This window comes from Sorex fumeus, unplaced genomic scaffold (genome assembly GCF_029834395.1).
Source record: "Sorex fumeus unplaced genomic scaffold, SorFum_2.1 ptg000072l, whole genome shotgun sequence".
Taxonomy (NCBI): Eukaryota; Metazoa; Chordata; class Mammalia; order Eulipotyphla; family Soricidae; genus Sorex; species Sorex fumeus.
In genome coordinates, this window is record NW_026606129.1 from 934,682 (window position 1) to 941,578 (window position 6,897).

Consider the following 6,897-nt stretch of genomic DNA (forward strand, 5'->3'; position numbering starts at 1 on the left):
CCTATCTGGAAGCCAGTTCACTCGTGCTGTTCGGCCGAAGGCATTCCTCCTGCGGCTGAGCCGGTGCGGCCCTCAGGGGCCCAGGGCTGGGGTTTCCAGGCCTTTCTGTCTCTTGCCTGCCTGTTTCTGCTGTCATGTCTTAATGGAGCTTTGAAATCTGGACTTGTGACTGCTTCAGCTCTTAGATTTTCTCCCGAGTGTCTTGTCTTGACTCCGATGTCAACACTGACCAGACACTTAGCTGGCAGGTGAGAAGTGGATCGTGGATTGTGGATCGTGGCCGGGAGAGGCTGAGCAGGGCCCAGTGAGGCGGAGGCTTCCACAGCCAGGAGTAAGGAGCAGAGACCCGGCTCCGATCTCTGCCGAGGCAGCCGGACCGCAGCCTGGGTGAGCTTTCCTTCAGGGAGTGGAACCCACGGCGCGGAGAGCAGGCCGGCCGGGGCATCACCTTGGGCAGTCAGAGACCATTGTGGCGAGAGGAGGGGCCGGAGCGAAAGCACGGTGGGCAGTGTGCCGGCCTCCATCCCTGGCACCCGTACAGTCCCCCGAGCCTGCCCGCAGTGACCCCTGAGCACAGAGCCCGGATAATGCCCCAAGCACCGCGGGGCGGGGCCCCCAAACAAACAGGTAGTGAAGGACCTGAGGGGCTGGTGTCCGATGAAGGTGCTCTCCAGGCCAGCTGCCATATGCATGCCAGGCACAGGCGCTGTTGCCCCGATCCCCAGCCTGTGTCCCACCTCACGGAGCCCGGAGTGATGGCACAGGCCGGGCACACAGGCTCCGCCCTCAGTGCCCCGAGGCCCAGTCAGGGAGCCCCGAGCACAGATGGGTGTGGCCCAAAGAACAGAAACAGAATGCCAGGGTCATCCTCCTTGGACCCTCAATGAGGCAAGAAACAAGTTCTCTCTCTCTCCTCCCCACCCCTGCTGGTGGCCCTTGGGGTGCCCGGACCCCCCAGGGCTTTGTGCCCCACATTTGGTGGAAGAACGACCACCCCCGAGCACCTCCAGGCCTGGTGCAGTCACTGTGGGGCTGTCTGTAAGGGCTCGCTCTCAGCAGGGCTGGAAGCTGCTCTGGGTCCCCAGCCAAGAACATCACTGAGGCTGGGCTGGGAACCCCCATGCTCACAGATGCATGTACACACCAACACATACATGTACACACATGCGCAAACATACACACGCACAGATGAACATGCAGATGCATGCACACACCACATACGTGTGCACACACACATGCACAGAAGCACATGCAGACACACACAACACATGTGCACACACCAGCAATGCATGTACACACGTGAGCACACAGATGCATGCACACAAGCACACATATAGCACAAACTTGCACACATATGCACGTGCACAGATGTACACACACCAACACATACACGTGCACACACCAGCACACGCATGCCCAAACATGCACACAAGTGTGTGCACAGGTACACATATGCACACACACCAGCACATGCATGTACACACGTCAGCACACAGATGCATGCCCACAAGCACACATACGGCACTAGAGTGCACACATGCATGCACAGACATTGCCAGAAGTCACACACAGGGACGTGGACAGCTAAATGAACAAGTCTGTGGAACCGTGGACTCAGTAATGATCTTCCAAGCCCAGAAACCCCACTCCAGAGGGGCCCCCGAAGGCTCACCAAGGCCACGGAGGACACCGCTGACAGCTGCAGGAGGCCCAGAACGCGCCACGTGCTGCCACCTGCAGACAGAACCAGCGCTCCGCAGGACCCACCGCTTCCAGTCTCGGAATCCCTTAGCTCGCGAAGAACAGGACAGAGCTGCCACAGAATGGGTGCCTGGCCCAAGACCGGGCCACCCAGGGCTGCCTGCCACATGCCTGCCACACGCCTGCCGGTGCCATGCTGGGTCAGAGGAAACGGGACGAACAGTCTCCTGGGTGGAATATCCAAGTGAACTGCCTCAACGTCCCTGCACTGTCCCTGCACTGACAGAAGCTACAGCAGGACTGCAGACCACACACACACACAGGCATACTCACACGCGCACACACACACACGTGCACATCCACGGGCAGCCAGCAGGCGGAATGAAAACACCCTTCCTGCTGATGCCCAAGTGTGATGAGATTCTTGGGTGTGAACCTGGCAGACGGTGCGAGATCCACACGCAGGAAACTACACGACTTTGGGTGGCGGGGCGTGGGGTGTGGCATGCGTGGGGATGCATGGGGATATGTGGGGGGTGCATGGTGTGTGCGTGTGAATGGGTGGTATGTGGTGGGGTGGGGGGTGTATGTGTTCACGGGGTGTGTGTGGGGGCGCACGGGGGTGTTGGTGCATGGGGAGTGGGTGAGGGCATGAGGGTGTGTGTCTGTGTCTGAGGTTCACGGAGTGTGTGTGGGTGCATGGGGAGGTGTGTGAGGGCATGTGAGGGGGTGTGGGGTACGTGTGGATGCAGGGTATGTGCGTGGGGTGTGTAGGGGTGTAGGCTGTGTATGGGAGGCTGCATGAGGGTGTGTGTGGGGGTGCAGGGTGCACAGGGGTGCGGGAGGAGGGCAGCGAGTTACAGGGCTTCACCTCCAGCCTCACAGACCCTCAGGCGCTGAGACGAGCGTGTGCGGCTGGCGCACAGCGGGCACCGTGAGAGCGCGGCCTGGACGGGCCCTGGTGGGCCAGCGCGGGGTGGCGGCAGCGCAGTGAGCCATGTTCGGGGGCTCTTCCCCTGCCACTTTCACATCTAAAGTCATTCTTAGTGGCTGATACTTTTGCTCCTTCTGTTTCTGCTTTTTTGGGGCCACACCGACAGGGCTCAGGGCTCATTCCTGGTGGTGCCCAGGGGATCCTGGGGTGCCAGGGATGGAATCTGGGTGGGCCACATGCAGGCAGGCGCCCTCCCGTTGTGCTTCGGCTGTGGCCCCGCAGTGGCTGACACTTCTGAGCACTCTTCGGGCTCTGCGGTTCTGGGACCTGCTCCCTGTGGTTCTGGGGCCACGTGGGAAGATCTTGGCTCTCACATGCAGAGTTCGTACTCCAGGTCTCGCAGATCTCCACAGCCCCCGAAACAACATCATTTTTTCCTTTTTGGGCCACACCCAGCAATGCTCAGGGGTTACTCCTGGTTCTTCTAATTCTCAGGAATTGTTTCTGGCGGTGCTCGGGGGAGTACATGAGATGCTGAGGATCGAACCCAGGTTGGCCGTGTGCAAGGCAAATGCCCTCCCCGCTGTACTATCACTCGGACCCTCAATAACATTTTAAAGTTATCTTGCCAGTAGCTTGTTGGTCTGTGCAGATGTGCTCGTTTTATTGCATAGATCTCATTGCTAGAAAACCTACTAATTACTGGTGAGTTCTAGAACATTCTCTGGCGGTGTTTGTTAGGAACAAAGACACATGAACTTTTTATACTTAATCCTTTTACATTATTCTTATTTTAATTCACTGTTTCAGATATCCTGATTATGTTGACTAGAAATGGTATTTTGGGGGCCAGAGTGATAGCACAAATGCCTTGCACGTGGCCAACCTGCATCCCATGTATTCCCCCGAGCACCGCCAGGAGTAATTCCTGAGTAACTTCTGAGCATCTCTGGGTGTGGCTCAAAAAAAGCAAAAAAAAAAGAAGGAATTTTCTTTGAACTACTGAAAAATTCGTAATGCACTGCTGTGGGGCAGGCAGTAAAATATACACCAAGTACTCAACAGTCGGGGGACCCAGCAAGACACACCACGGACACGCAACAGTCGGGGTCACCCGACAAGACACACCATGGGCACACAATAGTCGTGGTCACCGATCATGGCTATTCCCTCCCCATCACTCTGTCTGAAAACAACACAAAAGTCACACATACTGCACCCAGCCCCAAGAAGTAAAGCCGGCCAGGAGCCCTGGGCGTGGCTGCTGGGAATGAGAAGAATGTGCCTTCGCGTACCTCGGCCTTCCTCAGGGAATCAGCCTGTGGCGAGTCCCCACCAGACCCTTCCTGAGATCCAGAACCGACCACCACAGGCCCAGCACAGGCCGCGGGCCAAGCCGGGTTGCCTCGAGGCCCTGACTGGCATGCTCGTCCCCTCCTGTGGATGGGGCCAGACTCTGGTGGCCAGGAGGTGAACCACGTGGGTGTTTCTGCCCAGACCCGAGGGCTGGGACCATCTCCCCTAATTGCACCCAAACACCTTCTATGCCGTTTGGAAGCAAGAAGCAGGCCTGCTCAGTCTCCCCAGCAGAGCTCGCACCATGCGGGCACTCCTGGTGAGTTGCAGGTCCAGTGACTGGCAGCAGTGGGGCAGGGGGTTCCCCAAACACCGGCCCTCGCTGTGGGGTTGGCGTGTCATGCAACTTAAGGGCATGATTCAAAGCATGGGGTGTATTATAGTAATTGCCTTTTATGTTGGGGCCATATAGTAAATGTCCAAGTTTAAACTGTACGACGTAAGGTAATTTTGAATGTATAACTCCAGGTTTGGAAAATATATCAACTTTTAAAATTAGGGTTCAAGGTACATAAAATAAAGTGAAACTTCTGTTTTTCGGGTCACATCTGGTGATACTCAGGGTGGAGGGTCCTGTGACCTCTGGGACGGTGCAGCAGGCCCTTGACCCCGGGAATTCCACAGACGCCTCGGAGGGCCCCGTGCTCGGGTGGGGATGACGGTGGGTGTGAAGCCTCGGAGGATCCTGGAGTGAGGCCGGGTGCGGGGCAGCCCCCGGCACGGTGCTGTCTCTAGCTGCCATGGGCCAGGCCGGGAGCCCTGTCCGGTGAGGTGCGCAGGCTGGGCCGGGTAGGAGCCCTGGTCGTGGACTCCAGCCTCAGACCCACGAGAGGTCTCCATTCCTGATCCCCTGGCCTGCGATACTTTACCGCAGTGCCAGGTATGACAGGCACCTACGCAGAGGTGAACGTTTTCTAGAACACACTCTCAGGGGGACACGTGCTTTCCACACAAATCACGTGGGTGCTCTGCTGCTCGGTGCTCATCTGAAAGGCCACCTCCTCAGGCAGCCCTCCGAGTGCCTGACTCTCATCCGAAGAAGGCAACTCTCTCCCACTAAGGTCTGCACGTAGGGCGTATCTGGGGTCCAGCATGCCCCGGGGTGGGTACTCCTCAGCAGAGGAGCTTTGGGGCAGTGGGCTGGTGAGAGCTACGGGGAGGGGGCAGGTCTAGGCTCTTTGAGGGCTGCAGAGGCTGCCCCCTCCCTGCCCCCGGCACCAGCAGGGTGGGGCAGGGGACAGGGCCCATCTCAGACCTGAGTCCACGTGGGACACCCAGGGACACCAACATGGCTTTCCAAAACGCCTTTATCTGCATCTCCCCTGGAGTGTCCCTCCCCAAATCCAGAGCCTCCCACTCCCCATGCTGAGGTGGGCGGGGACAGTGCAGAACTGGGTGGGGCTCCATGATGTCCCCCTCTAGGTATGAGCCCCCACTCCAGGTCCGACCAGAGACACGGGTTGCCCACCACTGGCGGCCGAGCAGAAAGGGGCCCAGTGGGAGGGGGACGTTCACACCTCGGTCCAGCCCCAAGGGATGGCCTCTCCTGAGCCAGCCACAGCCTGCCGCCACCCAGCACGGTCAGGCGGTGGCCGGGCGGGGCAGTGCCCCCAGACGCCAGCCGGTCGGTGACCCCTCCCGAATTTGCTGGGGACCCCTGAGCTCCTCCTCCGGCTGGCAGTCCCGGGGCCAGGCTGCCCACACACTGGAAGCACAGGGAAGGAACTGAGGGCCAGGCACGCCCCCGGGCACCCGCCAACCTCGGGCAGCGAGAAACTAGGTCACCTGCCCACAGGCGCTGGGGCTTCTCCCCCATCAAAGTTTGTCTGACCGCCTGCTGCGCGGCGGTCCAGCCAATCACAGCGTCCTGGGGCAGAGCTGCGTGGGCGGGCACTTGAAAAGGGGAGATTGGGAAACCCGCGTGGGGGCGGTAATGGCACGGTGGGTGCCCGCCGCGGAGGCCAGCCGGGTGCCCGGCCTTCCAGATGGTCCTCAGCTTGGCACTCGCTCCAGGCCCCACGCAGCCTGGACTCTGCACTCCTGGCAGGCTCACACGGCCGCGGTGACCTGGCTCCCTCTGAAGGCACCGCGGCAGCGGCCGCCTTGTCAGGGGGTCAGCTCGGCCCCCAGACCCCCAACTCCCGGGGAGCTGCCGCTGCCACCCACTGTCCACGGCTCTGCCACGCAAGGACTGCCTGCACCTTCACGCACACGCAGCCGCATACCCGTGCACACCAGCCTGCTCCACGTGGGCACCTGCCACGTGCACACTCGCCCACTCTCCTCCCTCTTATACACCCACGCCCGCACGCCGGTGCACACCCGCCCACTCTTCCCATTTGCACACGCCCACACGCACACCGGTGCCCATCTCACCACTGTGTCCCACCGGCCGGTGCAACCCACCTACTCCCGTTTGCACATACACCTGTGCACACCCGCCCACTCGCCCCCCTTCTGCACAGCCCACAAGCACACCCGTGCACCGCCACCCACGCGCTCCAGTGTACACACGCCACCGGTGCAGCCCACCCACCTCTCCGTGCACACCCGCCCACTCTCCTTCCACGTGCACACGCCCACGTGACACCCACCGGCTCTCCTCACGTGCACACGCGCCCACGTGCGCACACCCGGCTCCCGTGCAGAGGGGCGCCTCAACGGTCCAGGTGTCACCGGGCCTCTCCCGCGACAGCGCGCGCCCCGCCCGGCGCTCCCGCCCGCGCCCCGGCCCCGCAGCCCCCGGCCCGGGCCCGCGCGCACACGCGCCCGCCGCCCGCCGGCGCACGCGCAGCCCATCCCCCGCGGCCGAGCGCGGGCCGGCCGGCGGGACGAGGAGGAGGAGGAGGAGGAGGAGGAGGAGGAGGGCGGCGAAGGCGCGAAAAGGCGCGCAGGCGCGCTGCCCA